Below are 27,731 nucleotides of genomic sequence, written 5' to 3' on the forward strand. Positions count from 1 at the left end.
GACTGCTCTTATAGGGTCATAGATCTGTCTGTCTGCTCTCACAGGGTCAGTAATTATCTTGAGGCTACTCTTAAAGTTCCATTGCTGTTGGTATTACCTCAGAATACCTGTCTGATTTTGTGCTATTTTTGGGTATTCTGCACCCCTAAACTATTTCTATTAGTTTTGAGTTCAATGAAAGGTAAAAAGACTGAAGTAACTGGTGCCCAACTTAGGCTGGCCATACACCAAGAACAACACCTTGGTACTTTCACAGAAGCCTGCCTTACTACTTAGGGGCTTGTTCCACACTACCGTAAGAGGAGGAATACCATCTCTGCAATGCACATATTTTCTTCTCCACAAAACTAGTTACATTTTAGAAGAGATATATAGGGAGAGATAAGGATAGGGAGGGGGATTATAGCGGTGCCAAAGACTACATCAACACAATTATGCAAAAAACATTAAACAATATAATTTTATTTGAGTACACAGTACAAAAACAGCTAAAAAAAAAATTTACACACTAACATAAGTTTATACAGACGGGTACGTTACAAATAAATTGCAAGATGTTGAGCAAACAGAAAATGCAGGCACAGATCATATGTACACCCATGATTTGAGATATCAACTCCTACGTGTTTCGCCAAAACATTGGCTTCCTCAGGGAAATTATATCTGCTTGTACTAAAAATAAGCAACACAGAAACAGCATAGGGTTAGAATACATAATGCAATTTGAACAATGAACAAAATAATGTTAATTTACTTTTAATGTCAATTCAGAATGCATGGCACAATCCTACACCCCCAGTAACCGATAAATCCGAAAGTACGCCAATAGTACATTCCCCCCGGCCACAGAGAGCACCAGAATGGAGAGGAGGGAACCCCAAAACACACACCTCCGGCCCGGTATCGCGTCTATTGCTGCAGGGGGCGAATAGAGACCTAGCAATAGATTATAATGTTGGTTCATTTTGGACATTTTTTTGGGGATAACCATAGTCCCAAATACAAAGGGCTAACATAGTAAGAAACTTATCTTCCATGTTTCCTAATTAAGGATGAGCTCGGTGTTCGAGTCGAACGCATGTTCGACTCGAACATCGGGCATTCGGTAAAGTCAGAACTTTGTGGACCGTTCGCACCATATTCGTGTGGCACGAACGACCCACAATGCACTACGCCATCGCAGTACATTGCTGGCTCATGATTGGCCAAGCATGCACTGTGACCCCGCATGCTTGGCCAATCACATCGCTGGCAGCGAGGAGAGCCATAATTGGCCACAGGTAGGATGCCCGTGGCCAATTATAGCTCAGGGGGTTTAGTACACGGCCCACACTATATAAGCCCGCCAGTGAGGCGGCCTTGTGTAGTGTGTGGCGGCATTCAGGGAGAGAGCCGGATAGGCAGGGACAGTGTGTTCTTTTCTTGTGAACCTAGCGCTGTTAAAGTGAGTGTTGTGTGCCTCCAGCACAGTATACACCTGAAGCTACCCTTTATTGCTGGTGTTCTGTAATACAGGCATCTGCAGGAGTTAAAGTGGGTGTTGTGTGCCTCCAGCACAGTATACACCTGAAGATACCCCTTATTGCTGGTGTTCTGTAATATAGGCATCTGCAGCAGTTAAAGTGGGTGTTGTATACACCTGAAGATACCCTTTATTGCTGGTGTTCTGTAATACAGGCATATGCAGCAGTTAAAGTGGGTGTTGTGTGCCTCTAGTACAGTATCACCTGAATATACTCCTCATTGCTGGTGTTCTGTAATACAGACATATGCAACAGTTAAAGTGGGCGTTGTGTGCCTCCAGCACAGTATACACCTGAAGCTACCCCTTATTGCTGGTGTTCTGTAATACAGGCATCTGCAGCAGTTAAAGTGGGTGTTGTGTGCCTCCAGCACAATATACACCTGAAGTTACCCTTTATTACTGGTGTTCTGTAATACAGGCATCTGTAGCAGTTAAATTGGGTGTTGTGTGCCTCCAGCACAATATACACCTGAAGCTACCCTTTATTATTGGTGTTCTGTAATACAGGCATCCGCAGCAGTTAAAGTGGGTGTTGTGTGCCTCCAGCACCGTATACAGCTGAAGATACCCTTTATTACTGGTGTTCTGTAATACAGGCATCTGCAGCAGCTAAAGTGGGTGTTGTGTGCCTCCTGCACAGTATACACCTGAAGCTACCTCTTATTGCTGGTGTTGTTCTGTTTCTGTAACACAGGCAGGCAGCTGCAGTAATTACAGTCGGTGTACTGTGTCATCTGCTCAGTGTGCATCTTAGGCTACCCAATTGCTGGTTTTCCCATCTCCCTGCAGGCCATTACTATGTCTGGCAGACCAACAAGGAGAGGCAGATAGTCACGAGCCAATGAAAGAGGGCAAGCAGGCTCTGTGTCTAGAGGCAACAGTGCTGGTCGTGGACGCGGTGCATCTTCATCAGCACGTGGCCATTACACTTGTCCTTATTTTCGTCAGCTGGATGTGTTGAGCCGCATCATGCCGAAGACTTGGTAGAGTGGATGACCAAGCCCTCCTCATCCTCCTCATCCTCTCTAACCCAGGCTCAGAGTACTAGCAAAGCAGCTGCCAACGCGTCTTCCTCTCTTGTCTAAATGTCATCAGTCACTCCTTCCCTAGACCCACCATGTCCTCCTGAGGAGTCTCCCGAACTGTTTGAGCACAGTGTTGGGTACATGCTCCAGGAGGATGCCCAGCGTTTTGAAGGCTCTAAAGATGATACCCAGCTAGAGGAAGGCAGTAGTGTGAGCGCAGAGAGAGGGGATGCTCAAGAAGGACAGCAATCTGGCAGTCATGATCCACCAGCTGCAGCATACTGCCATGTTTTCTCCAGTGATGAAGAGGGAGGGGATGATGAGGTCACTGACTCCGCGTGGGTGCCTGAGGGGAGGAGGAGGCACATCTCCAAAGAGGCAGGATGCCCTCCGGGGGCCAGCTTAGGGGCAGCACACCGACTGAATCATACCACAGAGCTCCGCCTGTGCAGGGCGCTGCCTCTGCGCGTTATTCCAAAAGCTCTTTGGTGTGAGCCTTTTTTGAGACGAGTGCATCAGATCGCACCGCTGTTATCTACAACATATGTCTCAAGCGTATCTCCAACCCCACTAGACCTTCAGTCCTCTCTGAAACCTGCACTGAGAGGAATGAAGGTGTAGAATTAGGTATGTCACAGCCAAGTACTTGCGGTACTCTGCTAGCAGTACACCGATGTCCGATTGTACCAGGCAAATTTCCCTGCCCCAGCTGCTGGACCGTCAAAAGAAGTTCACTCCCAGCCATCCACATGCCCAGCAGTTGAATGCTAGCTTGGCTAAATTGCTAGCACTTCAGCTGCTGCCTTTTCAGTTGGTAGACTTGGCCCCTTTCCGTGAGTTTGTGCAATGTGCAGTTCCTCAGTTGCAGGTCCCCAAATGCCACTTTTTGTCACGGAAGGCGATTCCTGCTCTCTACCGTCATGTGGAAGGCAATGTCCATGCCTCGCTGGACAGGGCGGTCAGTGGTAAGGTGCATATTACCACTGACTCATGGTCCAGCAGGCATGGACAGGGATGTTACCTATCTTTCACGGCCCATTGGGCCACTCTTCTGGCAGCTGGGAAGGATGCAGGACAAGGTGCAGTAGTGTTGGAGGTTGTTCCGCCACCACGCCTCCAAACTGCTACTACTGGTTGTGACACACCTCTCTCCTCCACCCCCTCCTCTTCTTCTTCCTCCTCTTCCAGTGCTTTGTTCTCGGAACCAGCGGTGCTCCGTAGGCGTTCAAGGGGCTACGCAAGTACGCAGTGAAAAAGATGCCATGCCATGCTTGTGCTGGTTTGTTTGGGGGACAGGAGCCACGCTGGGGCAGATATTTTGTCAACTCTGCAGGGGCAGGCCGAGAGGTGGTTGACACCACACCAGCTTAAGCCAGGATTGGTGGTTAGCAATAATGGCACCAACCTCCTCTCCGCCCTCCGACAGGGACAACTGACGCATGTGCCCTGTGTGGCTCACGTCCTTAACCTGGTGGTGCAGCGGTTCTTGGGCAGGTACCCGGGCTTACAGGATGTCCTGAGGCAGGCCAGGAAAGTCTGTGTGCATTTCCACCGATCATTTAATGCCAGTGCTCGGCTGGCTGAGTTCCAAAAGGAGTTGAACCTGCCCAAGAACCGCCTTATATGTGACATGCCCACCAGGTGGAACTCAACGTTGGCCATGCTGCAGCGGCTGCACATGCAGCAGAGGGCCATCACTGAGTACCTGTGCAACTACGGCACCAGGACAGGGTCAGGGGAGTTCGTTTTTTTTCACCACGCCAGTGGGGCATGATCAGGGATGCATGCACTGTCCTGTCACCATTTGAGGAGGCCACAAGGATGGTGAGCAGTGACAGTGCATGCATCAGTGACATTGTACCTCTTGTCCACCTGTTGGAGCCTACACTGCGTGGAATAATGGACAGGGCACTTGAGGCAGAACAGAGGCAGGAAGAGGAGGACTTCCTTACTTCTCAAGGCCCCCTTTATCCAGACAGTGCTCCTGCTGTCCCACCCATCACACAGGAAGAGGAGGAGGAGGAGGAAGATGCTTGTGTCAGCATGGAGGTGGAGCCTGGCACTCAGCATCAGCAGCAGCAGTCTTTTAGGGATGATTTACATTCCCAAGAAACCTGTGGACTTGTACGTGGCTGGGAGGAGGTGGCTGCGGATCATGTTGTCCTTAGTGTCCTTAGTGACCCATTGCATTGCATTGTTGACCAATAGGTAGTCGATACGGGTGTGGGTGCAATGCAGTGCTGAGTAGAATGTATATTGTCTCTCTCCCAGGTGAAGAGCCCGCCATGAGTCAAACAGAGCATGGCGTCTGGTTAATTGCCTAAAAAGTTTTGAGTCTCTGGAGATCCTGGTTTGAGTGTGTGTTGGGGTTCACTGTATAGTGGTCGTGTATTGAGGAGTGGGATAGATTAAAGTCCCCCCCGACTATCAAATATTCGTTAGGGGTTCGGAAAACAGCCTTGCAAATACCTTGGTTAGAAAGTTAATCTGGTGGGTATTAGGGGCGTACAGGGTACATAGAGTGATTTTTTGAGTCTGCCACAGACCTCGCTGGATAATAAAGTGTCCCTTCGGGTCTATATATGACTCTGAACATTGGAATGGCGATCCCCACCTGAAGAGGGTAGCCACTCCCGCCTTTTTATGTGAGTTAAACTTCTGGTAAGTTTGTGGGTACCGCCTGGAGGCGAACACAAAAGAATCACCCCTATTAAAGTGAGTCACCTGGACCATAGTAATGTCCTCTCCAGATTGCCTGAACTCTGTAAGTGTCAGATGTCTCTTCCTATTCGAGTTCAGCCCGTGTACACTTAGTGACATTACCTTAGCCATGGTGATGGGTATGTGCAAAAAATGAAAGTACTTATCTGGTCCGGTCGCCGGGGAGACAAAGCTCTGAGTTGAAGAGGTAGTTGATAGCCAGAGGAAGTTCGGGCAGTCGCCAGGAATCCACACGGAGCCGGGGAGAGGGTAGGGAAGGGGGAAGTAAGAGTGAGAAGAGAGAAAAAGAGCAGGTTAGTATAACATGCAATGAGGTTGGTAGACATGACATGTACGTTTTTCAAGGCCTGCAAAACACAGGAATACATAAGTTTCAGTAGGTCCATCTGGTCAGAAGTTAAAACAACTGGCAAGGAAGCAAGAAAATATTTGCTATAAAGACAGTATGAACAAATGATAATACTATTTCAACGGAACTCTAGGTGGTAACCTATAGGGGTTCAATGAACGGAAGGCCACCTACTCTCTATAGCTTCAATAAGAAGCTCCCAATATGCTTTGTGGGTAAATGGTTATGGATGGCCTAATGAGGTACTCAGCTAATGTTATGTTTCAAGCCACAAAAGTCCATCAGGAGTGTGCATTTTCCCAGGCTGAGAGAGGCAGGCACAAAGAACCTGCTCACATCAGCCGTTTTTTTGGCTTGGTGGTTTAGCGAGGGGTGTCTGGGGCCCGGGAGCGTTTGGTTGAGGGGACCCTCTGACATGTGGTGGGTGGGGGGGTGGAGTAAACACCAAGTCCCACTCCTGGAGCTGGGGAAAAGAAAGTCCCATTGTGTTGCAGAAGGCCTCTAGATCTTGAGGGTAGCGGAGTACTGCTGACTGTCCTTCCTTTCATACTGTCAGGCTGAAAGGGAAGCATCAGCGGTAAATTATGTCCCTTTCCTGCAGCAAGATAAGGAGAGGTTGTAGATGTAATGTGAGCCACGAAAGGTCTGGGTACACCTGGACATGCGAGTTGTTAAAGATCACCTTCCGAGCCATTCGGGCTTTCCACGTGAACTCCTCTTTTAGAGTATCAGGGAATGAGCAGATCAGACTGCGTGAACTACACAGAGGAAACCCAAAACGCATGTAGGTGAGAAAACAATAGTGTTTATTATAAGTGACAAGAAAGTAACAACAAACAGTGCACTAACAACCACAAACAACAAGTAATATATACAATGAATGGGAGATACCAGAGTCGTAAACAAAAGCCAGGCCGAGGTCATACACCGGGGAATCAGTAGATGGGTAAGGATGGGAAACCAGCAGAAGAGGGAGAGGATGGATGGATGGGGTGCAGAGCAGGGATCTATAGGTAACAGGAGACAAGAGGGACAGGTCCAGGATGGGCTCAGAATTGGGAGGGATCAGGTCGGGTAGATGCAGGCTCAAGGTCCAAGTAAGGCAACAAGGTCAGGGCACATGGAGAGAGCGATACCAAGGCAAGCATGTGAGGGCTTGCCGGGTATTTATAAGACTACCAATGATTAACCCTTTCATGACTAAGCCTATTTTTGGAATTTGGTGTTTACAAGTTAAAATCCATATTTTTTGCTAGAAAATTACTTGGAACCCCCAAACATTATATATATTTTTTTTAGCAGAGACTCTAGAAAATAAAACGGCGATTGTTGCAATATTTTATGTCACACGGTATTTGCGCAGTGGTGTTTTAAACGCAACTTTTTGGGAAAAGGGACACTTTCATGAATAAAAAAAAAAAAAACAGTAAGATTAGCCCAATTTTTTTGCTTAATGTGAAAGATAATGTTACGCCGAGTAAATAGATACCAAACATGTCACACTTTATAATTGCGCGCACTTGTAGATTGATGACAAAGTACGGTACCTAAAAATCTCAATAGGCGACGCTTTAAAAAATTTTTACGGTTACCAGGTTAGCGTTACAGAGGAGGTCTAGTGCTAGAATTATTGCTCTCGCTCTGACGTTTGCGGCGATACCTCACATGTGTAATTTGAACACCGTTTACATACGCGGACGCGACTTCCGTATGCGTTTTCTTTGCTTCGCGAGCTCGCGGGGACGGCGGGCGCTTTAAAAAAAAAAAATTTTTTTTTTATTTTATTTATTTTAAAATTACTAAATTGTTTTTTAAAAAAAAAAATTGATCACTTTTATTGCTGTCACAAGGAATGTAAACATCCCTTGTGACAGTAATAGGTGGTGACAGGTCCTCTTTATGGAGGGATCGGGGGTCTAAAAGACCCCCCACCCCTCCATTACACTTCAATGTATTCAGATCGCTGAAAACAGCGATTCTGAATACCGGATATTTTTTTAAAACCGGCGCCATTGGCAGCCGAGTAAACGGGAAGTGACGGACGTCGCTTCCGTGTTTACAATGAGGAGACTGGAACGAAGCCGATTACGATTGCTCCTGTGAAGCCTAGTAATGTGAGGCCTGGTGGTGTGGGCTGCGGACTCTAGGGCAGGTTCTGTTGTGACCTCATGTTGAGGGGGAAACTCACTGTGCCAAACGAAGCATTCTGCAATTCAGGTGGTGACCCTCCAGGTGCCGTGGAGCTCTGGATGTGCGGCGGAGTCTGTGCCCCCGGAGACGAGGCCCGCATGGAGGAGGTGGAGGAAGGTGCCGGCGCCATCTTGCTTCTCCCACTTGCTGGCATGGTGGGGGTTACAAGATAGCCCTTGATAGTTGTGGAAGAGCCTTTGGGGGTTGGGATGACCCCCCTGGATTTAGTGGAGCGGGTTCTCCTGGCACCCCCATAAATGGAGGGAGAATAAACCCCAAATCTGGCCGTGTAGCTGTGGGCTGAGAGGGAGTTAGACGCTCACCCGTCCATGCAGGTTGGCTTCTGGACACGCCCCCGACACTATACAACTTCTACATATCTTTGAAGGCTAACAATTACCCCACAATGCATGGCTGGTAGCCTTGGATGTGGAGAGTCTGTATAATACTATTCCACACCACAAAGGCATTGAAGTTATTGGAAAGCTATTTCATGAAAGAGGTTCCAAATTTGACTCATATGGTCATTTCGTCTTGGATTTATTGGAATTAATACTTACGCGGAATAATTTCATGTTTGGACCATCCCACTTCCTCCAGGTGCAAGGTGTGGCTATGGGGACCAAATGAGCCCCCTCATATGCCAACTTGTACCTGGGGGGGTGGGAAAGGGAACTTTTTGCTGGCACTGAGCCATCCAATTTACTGTCCAAGGTAATTTCTTGGCACAGATACATAGATGATGTGCTTTCCTTTTGGTCCGGCACTCGAGACGAACTTACCATGTTTGTCAACTCTTTAGCTGACAACAATTATAATCTAAAATTTACTATGGAGTGCAGCCAGTCGCAAGTTAACTTTTTAGATCTCCAAATTCGTGTAGATTCGGATGGCAACATTCATTCTGCTTTGTACAGAAAGCCATCCTCTGGAAACACTATCCTCCATGCTCAGAGTGCTCATCCTAAGCCTCTTCTGGATAGCATCCCTTTCAGCCAATATCTAAGAATCAAACGGAACTGTACCTCTGAAATTGATTGCATTGAAGCATCACGTGATTTATACTTAAGATTAAAGGATCGTGGATATAGCCGCTCTCTTTTAAAAAGAGCATACAACAAAACTAAAAAACTGGATAGAAAAAAATTGGTCTTTTCAAATAAATCACTTGATGCTCCACAACCTGTTCGTTTGATTATCCAATTTTCTAAACAACATGCCCAAGTGCGGGTAATATTGAATAAATTCTGGCCCCTATTAACCGCTGATCCAGTTATAAGTAAATATGTTAGGTTACATCCTGACCTGACATACCGACGGTCCCTCTCATTGAGGGATCGCCTAATAACTAGTCACCACTCACACAAATGTTGGCACCTTTTCTTGTGCAACTGTCCTTATATTTCCAACTCTAGGAAAGTCTCTCTTCCTAATCTTCCTAATCGAAGTACTCACACCATTAGACATCGAGTAAATTGCAAAACAATAGGAGTGGTATATTTGGCGTCTTGCTGATGTGGTTACCTTTATGTCGGCAAGACGAAACAACCTTTTCATGTGCGTATTAGGGATCACATTAAGCCTATGTATAAACGCACTACTACTACAGTTATCAACAGGCATGTTGGTATTAAACATAATTTCAATCTGCATGCAGTCAGTTTCGCAGCCCTGGAACATGTTCCCATGCATGTGAGAGGGGGTGGAATTGACAGCTAATTACTTCAACTTGAAACCAAATGGATTCATAACTTGGATGCGATTCACTTTCCCGGGTTAAATGAATATGTAAGTTTTAAATCTTTTTTTATAGTTTATTGTTGAAATATTAATTTGGGTATGACATTTTTTGGGCTATCTTTAAAGTAGTTGTAAACCCTTACAAACCACTTTGACCTACAGGTAAGCCTAGATTAAGGCTTACCTGTAGGTCCAAGAAATATCTCCCAAACCTATACAGTTTAGGAGATATTTGCCCGAAGACAGGCACCACTGTCTACGGCGCATGTGCCATAGACAGTGGCGTGCAGGCGCACTGAGCGTGGCATCCTCGATAACAAAGATGCCACGCAATGGCGCGCGTCTCGGCTCCCGTGCGCATGCGCGGGAGTGATGTCATCGCGGCTTCGCCGAATGACAGCGGCGGAGCTGCGAGACCCACCGAGAAGATGGATGCGGCGGAATACAGGGGACAGCGGTGACTTTGCTGGCTCCTGTGTCAGGTAAGTGACACATAATGGACTACTATGCGATGCATAGTAGTCCATTAGGCTTTGCCTTTGCAGGGAATGAAAGAGGAAGTAAACTCATCAGGGTTTACTTCCTCTTTAACCACTTGCCGACCGCCGCACGACGATGTACGTCGACAGAATGGCACGGGCAGGCATAAGGGCTTACATGTACGTCCTTGCCTGCCCGCGGGTCGGGGGCCCGATCGGGCCCCCGCCCGGTGCCTGCGGCGGTCGGTATTCGTTCGGGAGCGATCCCGGACGAGGGGACGGCCATTCATTCATGGCCACCCCCTCACGATCGCTCCCGACGAATGAAAATGTCCCGTGACATCACTTCCTCTCCTGTAATGTAAACACAGGAGAGGAAGTGATGTATTCTCTCCTCCGTGTCGGTATTTTTCGTTCCGGCACCGAGGAGAGATCATCGGTGAGTTGCACAAGCACTACACTACACAGTAGAACATGCCAGGCACACTCACACCCCCCCTTTACCCCCCGATCACCCCCCAATTACCCCTGCCCCCCCAGTCACAGTGACACCAATTGCTTTTTTTTTTTTTTTTGCATTGGTGTCATTTGTGACTGTAATAACTGTTAGGGCAGTTAGGGTTAGCCCCCTTTAGTTCTAATGTGCCCCCCTAACCCCCCCAATAAAGGTTTAACCCCGTGATCACCCCCCGTCGCTAGTGTCACTAAGGCTGGGTTCACATTGCAGCGGTTTATGAGAACGGATGTGATTCGCACCGCACTGCAGTGCAAATCACATCCGATCTCTGTGCGATTCGAGTTCAGCCATACAGATAGTATGGCTGAATTCGTGTCGCACCCGCCGCACCCGCCGCAAACTCGCACGGGACCCTTTTTTTGGTCCGCAGCAGAATCGGATCGCATGGGTGTTCACACCATGCGATCCGAGTTTGCAGATCGCACTGCGATATGCGAACTGATCTGGGGGTGTCATTAACATTTCACTGACACTCCCAGCAGTTCGCATAGGGCAGTGTGAACTGCTGCCGGGAGGCATGTGATGCGGGAACCCGCCGCGCATTCGTGGCGTTCCCACATCGCTCCAGTGTGAACCCAGCCTAATAAGCGATCGTTTTTCTGGTCACTGTATTAGTGTCACAGGTGACGCTAGTTAGGCAGGTAGGTATTTAGGTTCGCCGCAGCTTTTTATAGCGCCAGGGACCCCCATATACTACCGCATAAAGCCCCCTGATTGCCCCCTAGTTAACCCTTTCACCAGTGATCACCATATAACTGTTACAGGTGACGCTGGTTGGTTAGTTATTTTTTTTATAGTTTCAGGGCACCCGCCATTTATTACCTAGTCTCACTAGTGTACCCCTAAATTTAGGGGTGTCTACTTTCCAAAATGGGGTCATTTGGGGGGGGGGTTGTGCCATCTTGGCATTTTATGGCCTTCAAAACTGTAACGCCCTTAGAAAGCCTGAAGGCGGTGCTTGGTTTTCGGGGCCCCGTACGCGGCTAGGCTCCCAAAAAGTCCCACATATGTGGTATCCCCGTACTCAGGAGAAGCAGCAGAATTTATTTTGGGGTGTCATTTCACATGTGCCCATGGCATGCGTGAGCAATATATCATTTAGTGACAACTTTGTGAAAAAAAACAAAACAAAAAAAAAGTTTGTAATTTTCCCGCAACTTGTGGCAAAATATAAAATATTCCATGGACTCAACATGCCTCTCAGCAAATAGCTTGGGGTGTCTACTTTCTAAAATGGGGTCATTTGTGGGGGTTTTGTGCCATCTTGGCATTTTATGGCCTTCAAAACTGTAATAGGTAGTGAGGAGTGAAGTCAAATATTTACGCCCTTAGAAAACCTGAAGGCGGTTCTTGGTTTTCGGGGCCCTGTACGCGGCTAGGCTCCCAAAAAGTCCCACATATGTGGTATCCCCGTACTCAGGAGAAGCAGCAGAATTTATTTTGGGGTGTCATTTCACATATGCCCATAGCATGTGTGAGCAATATATCATTTAGTAACAACTTTGTGTAAAAAAAAAAAAAAAAATTATTTTTTGTCATTATTCAATCGCTTGAGGCAAAAAAATAAAATATTCAATGGGCTCAACATGCCACTTATCAATTTCCTTAGGGTGTCTACTTTCCAAAATGGGGTCATTTGGGGGGGTTTTGTACTGCCCTGCCATTTTAGGCAGTCGTAAACTAAAAGCTGCGTAAATTCCAGAAAACGTACCTTAGTTTGTAGATGTGACAACTTTTGCGCAAACCAATAAATATACAATTATTGACTTTTTTTTTACCAAAGACATGTGGCTGAATACATTTTGGCCTAAATGTATGACTAAAATTGAGTTTATTGGATTTTTCTAATAACAAAAAGTAGAAAATATCATTTTTTTTCAAAATTTGCGGTCTTTTTACGTTTATATCGCAAAAAATAAAAATCGCAGAGGCAATCAAATACCATCAAAAGAAAGCTCTATTTGTGGGAAGAAAAGGACGCAAATTTTGTTTGGGTACAACATTGCATGACCGTGTAATTACCAGTTAAAGCAGCGCAGTGCCAAATTGTAAAAAGACCTCTGGTCATTTACCAGCAAAATGGTCCGGTCTGAAGGTGGTTAATAGGGGTATATATGATTGGATATCTGATCTTTCTTATTTAATTTTTTATTTTTTTATTTTTTTGCCTTGGTCAAATAGTCTGGAATGCCAAGTTCTGCCACAATGTTCTTCATTTAATTCATGAGTATGAAAATGTGTATTTCTATTATCATGACACTATTAGTGCTGTATCTCTCATATTTTGATATGTAAAGTAAATTCGAATTCTGTATCAATACCCTATTCTCGTGTTGTCATTGATTCTGTACTTTTCACTATTATGATGTCTCTCTGGCTTGAAACTTCATTTCAGAATGCATGTCATGCTCGGTCCTTCCCAGTCCAGACCTCTGAAGTGGTGCCGCTGTTGGCCCCCACGCCGCGCACCCGTTTGGGGTGTATGGGCCCTTTAATCACACCGCTGCCCTTTGTGCCGCTGTTTGCTGTACGGACACCCAAGTCCTATCAGCATCAGCCCGTTTACAGCTCCTGTTCACTGCCTGATCCCCTTTCTTACAACTTGATTGCTTGCCTATTCCATCCAGCAGTGCATTTTGCTATGATTGATACACTGGCTGTGCACCGATTGGCCGCTGCACTGTGGGGCTGGTTCGGGTACCATGGCTGCGGTCATGTGACGTTGGCACGCTCTGCATTGTGGGGACCGTAGGCCCTTAGCTATGTGATTCGCCGGCCCTTCCCTTGCTTGCATGGCTGCCGGCCATGTGATGCTAATGTGCTGACGCTCTGCATCATGGGAACTGTAGACGTTGTTATACTGTTGGCGCATGCACAGGAGCCTTGTGTGTCCGCTCACTGATCAGCTTAATGCCGATCAGGTGTGGGGGGCTTATAAAGCCAGCTTGTTCCCCTCATTTTTTGGTGGACTCAGGGGCACTGGTGAGATTTTTTGAAAAATATTTACAATCCCTTTTTTTTCTTTTTTTCCAGCTAATTTACAGCACAGTTGTTTCTGCGGTACACGTAGATCTCTTATCTGGTCCCTTGACAGGGCAATTACGTTTGAAATAGCTTTTTTGCAAAATTAGGTAAGCTTTCTGTGATTTGCCCTTTATTTAATTTTTAATTTATTTACTATTATTTTAACTATGGTATATATTGTGTTGTCGCCATTTGGTGATCCATTAGCCTTTGCTCTGTCTCTTTTTTCTTTAGTTATCCAGTTATTGTCAAATTGTGACAATTTCTGCCCCCCCCCCGCTGAACTTCTATCCATCAAATTTGCTTCTTAGTGCCCCTGCTTCAATATTGGTTTTAATATATAACTGTAAGTAACTGAGGCTATGTTAGCCCTTTGTATTTGAGACTATGGTTATCCCCCCAAAAAAATCCCAAATTAACCAACATTATAATCTATTGCTAGGTCTCTATTTGCCCCCTGCAGCAATAGACGCGGTACCGGGCCGGAGGTGTGTGTTTTGGGGTTCCCTCCTCTCCATTCTGGTGCTCTTTGTGGCCGGGGGGTATGTACTATTGGTGTACTTTTGGATTTATTGGTTACGGGGGCTGTATGATCGTGCCATGCATTCTGAATTCACATTAAAAGTAAATTAACATTATTTTGTTCATTGTTCAAATTGCATTTTGTATTCTAACCCTATGCTGTTTCTGTGCTTATTTTTAGTACAAGCAGATATCATTTCCCTGAGGAAGCCAATGTTTTGGCGAAACATGTAGGAGTTGATATCTCAAATCATGGGCGTACATATGATCTGTGCCTGCGTTTTTCTGTTTGCTCAACATCTTGCAATTTATTTGTAACGTACCCGTTGGTATAAACTTATGTTATTGTTTTAGCTGTTTTTGTACTGTGTATTCAAATTAAATTATATTGTTTAATGTTTTTTACATAATTGTGTTGATGTAGTGTTTGGCACCGCTATAATCCCCCTCCCTATACTTATCTCTCCCTATATTTCGTGTTTAACCAATAGGGATTAGGTGCTGTATACTTTGAGGTTCTTCCGGCCTTTTTCTATTAGTTACATTTTAATTTTGTATTCAGTTGCACAGTATTTCATTTTGTGTATAATTTCACACTTAGAGTGAAACCATTTCAGAGTCTATTTTGTTTGAATTTGAAATGATGACATTTTTATATGTTTTATGAACGGCAATGATCACTCCATCATTACATTCAAAGGGATTGTCTTTTCTCCCATGTGTCACATCCTTTTGGACAAGTGTTCTCACACAGGTCTCCAGCTGGAGTAGGTGCCGGAATGCCCCTTGCAGAGTACGCTGCAGGTGGTTTAGCCAGTTGCCTAGCAACTAGGAAGTCTCAACAGCACAATGATGGCACCACACAAATTTACTAGACAACATGATGCTGTTAGTGCAACAACATGGGATATGCTTATTGATTTGTTGAAATTTGATCTTGCTGAAGAGAAAAAGAATAACTTAATTATTTTTGGTTCGCTGTGTAGAAGAAACACTGCTAAAATAAAAACTGGCAAAATTCAAAGCCTGAACCGTCTACCCAGCCAGACACTACAATGAAAAACAAGACCTATCCTGAAATTAGGACAGTGGCTGCTTGCTTCCCTCAAAAATTAAAATGTTAGTTAAAATATGTTATTAAGACTCCTTTCCCACTGATGTTCTTTTGCCGCACATCTTTTCAGTGGGACGAAAGCGCATCAAAATTATATCCCTAAAGCCTATGAGACTGCACTGCAGTTTGACAAATCCTGCATGCTGCATCTTCAAAAAGCACACGAAAGATGCACTTTCCCATGAAGTCAATGAGAATCACACCAAAAATGTACCCAGAGTTAATTTTTAGGTGTGTTTTGGTGTCACATAGCAAAAATATGCTAGTTGTTAAGAAGCGGGCACCCTCCGTTGTCCTTAGCAACTAGTGAATAGCTAATTGTTAAGGAGTCAGCAGATGCCAACTTCCTTAACAGTTAGTGAGGATGTAAACAATGCCCCCCTGCACAGCCTCCTGCCCATTGGTGGTCACCAGTAGCACCAGTCTACCAGCACCTGTGGATCCGATCAGGTCTTCCCCCTGCCTCCTCCCGTTAGATTTTCAGATTCACTGCCGTCCACCAGCTGTCTCTCTGCCTCCTCCCTTCTTTCGTTGAAGCTTCACTCCTGCACAAAAGGAGATGGAGCATGCTTACCACTGGGGGAGGGGGGCATTATCACTGGTCGTTATGGACCCCGGTTCCAGCTCCTTAACAACCACCCACCAGTGTCCTTAGCAACCAATGAATAGTAAGTTGTTAAGGAGTTGGCACCTGACGGCGTCCTTAACAACCAGCTATTCATCAATATGCGCTGTAATGCAACGCATTTAACCACTTAAGCCTCGGACCATTTGGCTGGCCAAAGACCAGACCACTTTTTGCAATTTGGCACTGCGTCACTTTAACTGACAATTGCGCAGTTGTGCGACGTTGCTCCCAAACAAAATTGACATCCTTTTTTTCCCACAAATAGAGCTTTTTTTGGTAGTATTTGATCACCTCTGCAGTTTTTTTTTGCGCTTTAAACAAAAAAAGAGCGACAATTTTGAAAAAAAAACACATTATTTTTAACTTTTTCTATAATAAATATCCCCCCCAAAAATATAAAAAACATATTTTTACCTCAGTTTAGGCCGATACATATTCTTCTGCATAATTTTGGTAAAAAAAAAATCGCAATAAGCGGATATTGATTGGTTTGCACAAAAGTTATAGCATCTACAAAATAGGGGATAGTTTTATGGCATTTTTATTAATAATTTTTATTTTACTAGTAATCGTGTATGCGACATTATAGCAGACACGTCAGACAATTTTGAAACATTTTTGGGACCAATGGCATTAATACAGCGATCAGTGCGATTAAAATTGCATTGATTACTGTAAAAAATGTCACTGGCAGTGAAGGGGTTAACACTAGGGGGCAGTGAAGGGGTTAATATGTATCCTAGGGAGTGTTCTAACTGAAGATGATCTGTCAGTTCACTGCTCAGAGAACCGGAAACTGTGTGATTACACACATAGCTCCTGGTTCTCCGTGTGGCCCGATCGATCGCGGGAGCCCGGTGGTGATCGAGACCTCCGGGCACTCGCATCGTCTCGGGGAGCGAACGAGGGTGTGCGCGTGAACCTCCAGCGGCACGCAAGCGCCCCCTAGTGGCCGTTTATGCTGCCGACGTAGCATAGCGGCAATTTGCGTAGCCGAGCCATGCTGCCGCAGTACAACTGCGGCGGCTGGTCAGCTAGCAGTTAAAAATGCACCGCAGTGTGAAGGCAGCCTAATGCCCCATACACACGGTCGGAAATTCCGATGGAAAAAGTCTGATCGGATTATGTTGTCAGAAAATCCGATTGTGTGTGGGCTCTATCAGACTTTTTCTGTCAAAATTTCCGATGGAAAAAGTTTGAGAGCTGGATCTAAAATTTTCCGATAACAAAATCCAATCAGACTTTTTCCGATCGTGTGTAGAGAATTCCGACGCACAAAGTGCCACGCGTGCTCAGAAAAAATTTTGAGACGAAAGCTATTGGCTACTGGCCTCTACATAGTCCCGTTGTACGCTTTGTACGTCACCCCATTCCGAATGATCAGATTTTCTGAGAACTTTGTGCGACAAGTTTTGGCCAAAATCCGTTGGAAAAAATCAGACGGATTTTGTGGTCGGAATGTCTGACCGTGTGTATGGGGCATTAGGATAGATAACTATGCATACAGCATATGCACGCATTGTTGCCAAGTGAAATACAGATATAGATCCTGAAGGACAGTCTCAGTATTTTGGACCCTGCCCCACAGTCTACAGCAGCTTATATGATTCATGGCACTTACACTCTGCTTTCCAGCACCTGGCACTGTAATTATGCAAACACCATCCAGCAGTATGATCTCCCTTCTGACCGTGATAACATACAGTAGTTCCAATTATATAAGGGAGGCATACCACTGGAGTGTGTTTAGTTATGTGACCACTGATAAGGATGCAGGGTTTCATTTTGCTCCCAATCACACTAACAATGAAGTTAAAGGGTTAAGCCGGCCATAGGTGGTTTGCATCTCGGCAGGGACTGGCCGCAATTTGAACCATGTATGGGCAGGCTGATTGTACCCAAGTTGTTCAATCGATTAACTTGGGTACAACCAGCCTGGATTTTTTATGCGATTATTGCCAGTGGCTATAGTGTTCTCCTGGCCATGAAGGCTCCCCCTGCCTCTCTACCAGAGAGAACACAATTACACAATTGGCTCCCCCATCAACACTAACTGTGGTTGCAGGAAAGAAAATTGCACCTATTATGGCCGGCTTTAGTTCACCTTTGCAGAAAAAAAACGGCCTATACAGATAACAGGGCATCTGTAGATATAAACAATATGGAGCTGTGGAGCTCTGACTAAAGTTAAATAATTCCCTTCGCTATAGGTGTAGTCCGTTAGGCTGGCCATACATTATACCATTTTCTTGTACAATTCTAATTTAGATGTACCAAAACCATATAATATGAGGTCAAACCTAAATACTTTCAATTTGTACGTAATCAGGCAGGCTTGTACTACATAGTTGAAGGTAAATCTAAAGGAAATTGCATAAGAAAATATTTTAATGTATGGGCAGTCTTACTCTGTTATTCTATGACGGGGGATAGAAACCCATCGACGCCTTCGATCACGAGAGGGTGAGGGGTAGATCTTGCGTCTACAGTGCTGACCCTGCTGTCCAAACAATTCCTTCCCGATTACTGAGCAGAGCAGCACACAAAAGCATCCAGCCTCCGTCTACATCCGTCCTGCTCATTTTCTACAGCTCATACAGGTACTCTGTATAGATGTGAAGGGAGTGGATGAAAAGCAGCATGTCTGAACAAGCAGGTAAGGAACTGATCGTTAGGGAAGGGCAAACAGTAGTGAGCTGTATACTCCTGATCTGTGATGCTGAGCTGTATACTCCCGATCTGTAATGTTGAGCTGTATACTCCTGATCTGTAATTTTGTGCTGTATAGTCGTGACCTGTGATGCTGAGCTGTATACTCCTGGTCTGTAATGCTGAGATTTATATTCCTGATCTGTAATGCTGGGCTGTATACTCCTGATCTATAATGCTGAGCTGTATACTCTGATCTGTGGCACTGAGCTGTACACTCCTGATCTGTAATGCTGAGCTGTATGCTCCTGAATTGTGATGCTGAGCTGTATACTCCTGGTTTGTAATGCCGAGCTGTATACTGCTGATCTGTAATGCTGGGCTATATATTCATGATCTGTAATGCTGAGCTGTGTTCTCTACTCTGTGATTCTGAGCTGTATACTTCTGATATGTAATGCTGAGCTGTATGTTCCTGACTTGTGATGCTGAACTGTATACTCCTGTAATTCTGAGCTGTATACTTCTGACCTGTAATGCTGAGCTGTATACTCTGATTTGTAACTCCAAGCTGTATATTCTGATCTGTAATGCTGAGCTGCATACTCCTGACCTGTGATGCTGACCTTTATACTTCTGATCTGTGACACTGACCTATAGACTCCTGATCTGTGATGCTGAGCTGTACACTCCTGACATGTGATGCTGAGCTGTATACTCCTGTAATGCTGAGCTGTATACTGCTGATCTGTAATGCTGAGTTGTATACTCCTGACATGTGATGCTGAGCTGTATACTCCTGACATGTGATGCTGAGCTATATACTCCAGATATGTGATGCTGAGCTGTATACTCCTGACCTGTTGTCACGTACCTGGTGGTTGAGCCCGCGGATGCTGGGAGCGGCAACTCGTATTCCTCTGGCTCAGGAACTCCTGGTAGAGAGGACAGAGGTTCGAGAGCGCAGAAGGGGCACAAGCGCCTAGCAGGACACCGGTGCAAGGGCTAGTCCGGCTCCAAGAACTGAAGAGGACCAGATGCAGGCTGGAACTGAGGTCAGCAGGAAGCAGGAGCTGCAGGCACACGCGCTGGAGAGGCGGGGAAGGTGTCTTGTAGTACGGATCACTCTGCAGACCTTCAAGCAGGTAGAGTAGAATACTGGAAGGCAGGAACAGTAGTGGAACAGCAGGCTAGACGTAGTCGTGGACAGGCCGGGTCAGGAACAGGCAGGCAGGTAAGGCACCAAATCAGCAGGCAGGAGAATCGTCAGACAAGCCGGGGTCATAGGCAGGCAGCAAGCAAGGAGTCGTCAGGGGTAAGCCGAGTCACAAGAGTAAGCAGGAATCAGACAGGTACAGGGGGGTCTCTTCAGGAACGCTGTAGACCAGACAGCAAGGAGGCAAGGTAACAGGTCCCTTTAAATAACCCTTTTGGCGCCAAGAGCTGTCGCGCCGCGCACCCGCGTGCGTTCACGCGCACACACGCATGCACGCGCACACACACCAACCTCTCCGCGCACCCGCGTGCGCCCAACATCACTAGCGCGCACCCGTGTGCTCCCGGCAGCAACAGTGCGCACACCCGCGTGCGCCCACCAGCGTCAATGCGCACCCACGTGCGCCCATCAGAGCAAACGCGCACCCACGTGTGCCCACCAGCGTTAATGCGCACCCGCTTGCGCCCATCAGACCAAACGCGCACCCGCGTGCGCCGACCCGCGTTGGCGCGCACCCGCGTGCGCCGACTGCCACTTTTACCAAGGACTTTGCAGATAGAACCTCCGGGGACAGTCGGACGATCGGGCCGACCTTCTTGACATTGCCCCCCCCAAGGGGCAGCCCCCGGATGCCCAATTGAGCCAACTTAGCTGGGTGCGCTCTCTTGAAGGCCAGGATCAGTCTCTCAGCATGAATGTTGGATTCTGGTTCCCAAGAATTATCTTCAGGACCGTACCCCTTCCATTTCACCAGGTACTGAACCTGTCCACGTCTCCTCCTGCAGTCCAGAATCGATTCCATTTCAAACTCGACTTCTCCGTCGATCAGAACAGGCTCAGGAGGACCAGCATCTCTGCCAACGAAGGGATCCGGGACAGCGGGCTTGAGTAGAGCCACATGGAAGACCGGGTGGATTCGGAAAGACTCTGGCAGTTGTAACTCATAAGTCACGCTGTTGATCTTCCTCTTAACCGGGAAGGGACCAATGAACTTAGGACCCAGCTTCCTGGAGGAACATGCCAGTTTTAAGTTCAGGGTTGACAACCAAACTTGCTCCCCAGGCTCCAAGTTAAGTTCCCCTCTCCTCTTCTTGTCAAAAATGTGTTTATAATATTCCTGTGTCCTGGACATTGTTTCTTGAAGAAGCTTGTTGTTGGCACTGAAGAAGGTCAAGGTTTCCTGAGCAGCAGGCACCGAGCATTCTGGAAGGTTATTCATTAGAAACAGGGGATGAAATCCATAATTCGCGAAGAATGGAGTTTGCTTGGTGACAGAGTGAACAGAATTATTGTAAGCAAATTCAGCGAGAGGTAAGAGAGGGACCCAATCATCTTGGGAGAAGGAGGAGAAACAACGTAAGTATTGTTCCAGAGTCTGGTTCGTTCTTTCCGTCTGGCCATTAGTCTTCGGATGGTAAGCAGAAGAAAAGGAAAGGTTAATCTCCAGGGAACCACATAATGCCCTCCAGAACCTCGAAGTGAACTGCACTCCCCGATCAGAAACAATATCCACGGGAATCCCATGAAGCCTCACAATTTCTCTGATAAACACCCTGGCAGTCTCGGCAGCAGAGGGGGTACCTTTCATGGGAAGAAAATGCGCCATTTTTGAGAGTCTGTCCACAACCACAAAGATGATAGAATGGTCTTCAGAAGGAGGAAGCTCAGCAATAAAATCCATGGAGATCATCCTCCATGGTCTTTCAGGAACGGGCAGAGGTTTCAGCAGACCCCAGGCCTTGGATCTGCTGCCCTTGTTTTTCGTGCAGACCGCGCAGGATTCCACATAATCTTTGCAGTCCTTCGCTAATTGTGGCCACCAAAAAGTGCGCTGGAGAAGTTCAAGTGACTTGCGTACCCCAAAATGACCGGCTAACTTATGGTCATGGCAGGCACCGAGGACAGCTATCCGTGCCCCCTGGGGTACAAAGATCTTATCCAGATGCCACAATAGATTGTCTCTTGCCTGCAGAGTGACACCAGAAGGAGGAGAGACATGGAGCGAAGCCCGTTTGATCTGATCCAGCAAGTTTTCCTGAAGTAAAAGGAAATTTCCAGGAGGCAGGATGGTATCTGGGGATGAAGAGGCCTCGGATCCGCTAAACATTCTTGAGAGGGCATCTGGCTTGGTGTTCTTTGACCCCGGTCTGTATGTTATATGAAAAGAAAATCAAGTAAAAAAGAGTGCCCACCTGGCCTGACGTGGTTTCAACCTCTTAGCGACCTTCAAATACTCGAGATTCTTGTGATCGGTATAAATGAGGATGGGGTGTGCTGCTCCCTCCAGAAGGTACCTCCATTCCTCGAGTGCCGATTTGATGGCCAACAGTTCCCGATCTCCCACCTCGTAATTCCTCTCGGCTTCAGAAAGCTTACGGGAGAAGAACGCCACCGGATGAAGAAGAGCCTTGGATCCTTGTCTCTGCAAAAGTACTACCCCTACCGCAATTTCAGAAGCGTCGACCTCTAGAATGTAAGGCAGCGCTGGATCAGGATGCTTCAAGATTGATGCAGAGGTGAACAGGTTCTTGAGGGCCACAAAAGCTTCCTGTGCTTCAGATGTCCAATGGAAACGACAGCCCTGCTTCGTGAGCTTCGTAATGGGGGAGATGATAGTAGAGAACCCCTTAATGAATTTTCGGTAGAAGTTTGCGAAGCCCATGAAACGCTGAACGTCCTTTTTATCTGTGGGAGCAGGCCAGTCCAAGATGGCGGAAACTTTCTGTGAGTCCATCTGAATGCCTTCCATAGAGATGATCAGGCCCAGAAACTGAATACTCTGTTGCTCAAACACACATTTCTCGGGCTTCGCATACAGGCCATGACAACGTAGTCTTGTTAACACCTTTTTAACGTGTTCTTGGTGCTCGGACAGAGAAGGAGAATAGATCAAGATGTCATCAAGGTAAATAATAACGAACAGATCGAGATAGTCCCTGAAGATGTCGTTCACAAAGTGCTGGAACGTAGCAGGTGCATTGCACAAACCCAAGGGCATGACCAGGTACTCGAAGTGCCCGAACTGGGTGCGGAAGGCAGTCTTCCACTCGTCGCCACTCCGGATGCGGACTAAGTTGTAGGCCCCGCGGAGATCCAATTTAGTGAATATTGCCGTCGTCCCCAGTCTCTGGAACAGTTTGGGTACCAGAGGTAGAAGATACCGATTCTTGATAGTAATCTTGTTGAGTTCTCGATAATCAACACAGGGGCGCAGCGAGTGGTCTTTCTTTTCCACAAAAAAGATTCTGGCTCCTGCAGAGGAGGTAGAAGGTTGGATAAATCCCCTCTCCAATTTCTCATCAATATAAGTCTTTAAGGTCCCCAACTCCAGCTCTGTTAGGGGAAAGATCCTCCCGAAGGGGATTTTGGCTCCTGGGAGGAGCTCGATCGGGCAATCGTATGGCCTGTGTGGAGGGAGAGTTTCTGCACCTTTCTTGTTGAAGACGTCCAGGAACTCGTGATAAACTTCAGGGACAGATTGGTGAATTTCCTTGTCAGCTTCCAGGCATAATAAAGATGGAGAAACATCGGTAGTCTTTAACAGGCAATGCCAGTTACAATAGGGAGAGGAGAAGTTGATCTTCCCGGTGCGCCAGTCAATCTGTGGGTTATGGGCCTTCAACCAGGGCATGCCTAGGATGATAGGGAATAAAGGGGAATCAATAATGATTTAAGAGCAGAACTGTCAGCCAAGTGTACTGAAAGTCCCTTCGCCCTGGGCCGCAAAGGAACGTGGTTCTTGATGGCAAAGGTCAAGTCCATAAAGCCACTGCAGGCTCCAGAATCAATAATTGCGGTGACCCGGATACTCCCTCCTGGAAGCTGTAAGAGAGCGGAAACAGCCAAATGAGAAGCGTAGTCAGGTAAAGTGTATACAGGAACAGAGGTAGTGGCTGGGCACTTACGGAGCTTGGCTGGGCAGGTCCTTACGTAATGCCCGGGTTCCCCACAGTACAGGCACAGGTTGTTAGTCCTCCTGCGCAGACGTTCTTCTGATGTGAGAGAAGGCCGAAGGAGGCCAAGTTGCATGGGTTCAGAAGAATCGGTGGTAGAAGTCATTGGAGCAGAAGAAGCTGGTTGAGGGTAGCTGGTAACTCGGGGGAAGCATCCAAACTGGACGGGAAGGACCGGCAGAGCATTCTGACCTCCGCTCCCTTAACCTCCTATCAATCTGTATGGAGAGATTAATGTGAGCTTCTAAAGTCTCTGGGATGCCCACTCGGGCCAGCTCGTCCTTCAGGTTCTCAGAGAGTCCCACACGAAATTGGTAGCACAGGGCGGCATCGTTCCAGTTGGAATCGGAACTCCAGCGCCTGAACTCAGATACATAATCCTCTACAGGTCTGCGGCCCTGCTGTAAGGAGTGCAAAACCGCCTCTGCAGTAGCTGTCAGTTGTGGGTCCTCGTAGAGCTGGGACATGGCCTGGAAGAATGAGTCCAGATTATCAAGGGAGGCGTGCTTTTTCTCAAGAAGGCGGTGGGCCCAGGACTGTGGCTCACCCAGTAGCAAAGAAATGACGAACCCCTCTTCAGTGGCTTCAAGCGAGAAAGTCCGGGGTTGCAGGGCAAAGAACAATCCACAGGCATTATGGAAAGTCCTGAATTTGCTTCGGTCCCCCAAGAAGCTCTCAGGCGTGGGGACCCTTGGTTCGGGTGGCAGCATCACCACGGAGGGAGCGGGGGCTGGTCCTGATGAAGAAGGTGAAGGCGCCGACAAAGCTTGAACTTGCCCCTCCAGTCGATTGTACCCTTCTTGCAGGCTCTTCACAGCCTGAGTGAGCCCGTCTAGTTGACGGCAGAATTCATCCATCGGAGAGGCTCCCGGCGTGGGCTCAGACATGGCTGTCCGGTACTGTCACATACCTGGTGGTTGAGCCCACGGATGCTGGGAGCGGCAACTCGTATTCCTCTGGCTCAGGAACTCCTGGTAGAGAGGACAGAGGTTCGAGAGTGCAGAAGGGGCACAAGCGCCTAGCAGGACACCAGTGCAAGGGCTAGTCCGGCTCCAGGAACTGAGGAGGACCAGATGCAGGCTGGAACTGAGGTCAGCAGGAAGCAGGAGCTGCAGGAACACACACGCTGGAGAGGCGGGGAAGGTGTCTTGTAGTACGGATCAGACCTTTAAGCAGGTAGAGTAGAATACTGGAAGGCAGGAACAGTAGTGGAACAGCAGGCTAGACGTAGTCGTGGACAGGCCGGGTATGGAACAGGCAGGCAGGTAAGGCACCGAATCAGCAGGCAGGAGAATCGTCAGACAAGCCGGGGTCGTAGGCAGGCAGCAAGCAAGGAGTCGTCAGGGGTAAGCTGAGTCACAAGAGTAAGCAGGAATCAGACAGGTACAGGGGGGTCTCTTCAGGAACGCTGTAGACCGGACAGCAAGGAGGCAAGGTAACAGGTCCCTTTAAATAACCCCTTTGGCGCCAAGAGCTGTCACGCCGCGCACGCCCCCGCACCCGTGCGCGCACACCAACCTCTCCGCGCACCCGCGTGTGCCCAACATCACTAGCGTGCACCCGCGTGCGCCCGGAAGCAACAGTGCGCACCCGCGTACGCACACCAGCGTTAATGCGCACCCGCGTGCGCCCATCAGAGCAACCGCACCCGCGTGCGCCGACTGGCACTTTTACCAAGGACTTTGCGGATAGAACCTCCGGGGACAGTCGGACGATCGGGCCGACCTTCTTGACACCTGTAATGCTGAGCTGTATACCCCTGACCTGTAATGCTGAGCTGTATATTCCTCACTTGTGATGCTGAGCTGTATACTCCTGACCTGTGATGCTGAGCTGTATACTCCTGACCTGTGATGCTGAGCTGTATACTCCTGATCTGTAATGCTGAGCTGTATATTCCTAATATGTGATGCTGAGCTGTATACTCTTGACCTGTAATGCTGAGCTGTATACTCCTGACCTGTAATGCTGAACTTTTTTTTCCTGACCTGAGATGCTGAGCTGTATACTCCTGATCTGTAATGCTGAGCTGTATACTCCTGTAATGCTGAGCTGTATACTTCTGACCTGTAATGCTGAGCTGTATACTTCTGACCTGTGATGCTGACCTGTATACTCCTGACCTGTGATGCTGACCTATATACTCCTGACCTGTAATGCTGAGCTGTATACTCCTGACCTGTGATGCTGAGCTCTATACACCTCACCTGTGATGCTGAGCTGCATACTCTTGACCTGTGATGCTGAGCTGTATACTCCTGACCTGTGATATTGAGCTGTATACTCCAGACCTGTAATGCTGAGCTGTATACTCCTGATATGTGATGCTGAGCTGTATACCCTGACCTGTAATTCTGAGCTGTATACTCCTGATCTGTGATGCTGAGCTGTATACTCCTGACCTGTGATGCTGAGCTGTATACTCCTGATCTGTAATGCTAAGCTGTACAGATGAAGATAAGCGAAAAGACTCTGGACAGCTGCACTCCAACAAAACTTTCTTGTGCCTTTTATTTAAAACTTGGGATCACATATTACACACCACATGCATTAGCCTGCACCTGAGGCTCTTTGTTTCCAGAAGAGAAGTATTTGTCTTGGTGGCTCTGCCTGGAGCAGTGGTGTTTCTCTCTATGCTAAGCTGTATACTCCTGACCTATGATGCTGGGCTGTATACTCCAGACCAGAGAGCAGGGGGCCCAACGCATTTCAGAGCATGTGCAAAGCTCGTACTGAGCATGTGCACTTCTTTCTCAAGTGTCTGTCACTCTCCGAGGACGTCACATGCCATCCACAGCGATGCGTTCAACGCTTCTTTCCCCCGTCTTACCTGGAATGACACCGAGACAGCCGGTCTCTCTCCTTGTCACACCACAGTTCCTGCTCTACTGGATGGACGTGCTATACATCATCTCCACCGGAAACATCATTGCACAGATGATCTTACTTATGTTTTACATGGGAGTGTTCCATTGTCTTTTCTGCAATCTCCTTTACCTCATTAAATACTGCACTTAGAGGTGCTTTTTCTGTTTTTATACCATAATGTAACATAGGGTGCCTGCAAGGAGCAATAGCCACATAAGAAAAGAAAAAAAAAACACAGTTTTATCTTTTGGCTATAGCAGGAATTTTGTAAGTTTTGTTATGTTTGTTTGTTATGTTTGCGTTCACTACTGGACAATCTTTTGGTGAAAATTTGGATATTTTCAGGAAGAGGGTCCTGTCAGGTTAGGCTGCACAGGGCCTGTGATTTCTAACAGCAGCCCTGGCTGGCTCACTGTGTTCAGTGGATCTGGGTGTGTTAGACAAACATTTTGGCAAACCATAACGAAAGCGCAGAATCCGAAAAACGAAAGATCCAACATAAATAATTGCTTTATTTTAATTTTCGTTGTTACAACAGTTCGATATAGAATAGGAGATTCAACGTGACTCTGACAATAACAATCTGTGTCTATTGAACCTGTGGTCGAATGTGCCTAACCTTACCTCTATTAGTCCAAGATTATATAGACAAAAGATTTGACAGAGAGAAAATATTCGACATAGAGAGAAAAGATCCGACAGAGGGAAAAGATTCTGGAATTGGGTGGGGGAAGTAAAATAAAAATAATGATGATGATGATGAATGTTATTGGCTGATTGTAACCAAAGAGGAGGAGCAGTAAAATAGCTACAACAAAGTACACACATACAACCAACTTACTTTCACTTACGATTGATAGCAGAGAGAGACACAGACACTGAATCATTTCAGAAGACAGTCAATCTTAGCTGGTCCGTTTGAATTGTCACTTGTCAGAGAACCCGAATTATTATTAAGCATAAGCACAGCAGCAGAACAATAGTGAAGCAAGCTACAGTTCATCTTAGCTTTTCCCTAATAATCTGCTGCTATTGTGTTAGTGTGAGAACCTTATAGTGATACTAGTGTTGCTGCTAGTGTTGTTGTGATAGCCTCAGAGGCTGCCTGTGTTGTTGGGGGGATTTATTATTATAGAATCTTGTTACCTGTCTGATCAATGATCGTTATCACCAGTCCACCAGTTTCTGTTTGAGCGAGTATATAATATATA

The sequence above is a fragment of the Lithobates pipiens genome, unplaced genomic scaffold, assembly GCF_037356315.1.
Source record: "Lithobates pipiens isolate NorthernLeopardFrog02 unplaced genomic scaffold, aLitPip1_a1.2 Scaffold_13, whole genome shotgun sequence".
In the NCBI taxonomy this organism is placed as follows: Eukaryota; Metazoa; Chordata; class Amphibia; order Anura; family Ranidae; genus Lithobates; species Lithobates pipiens.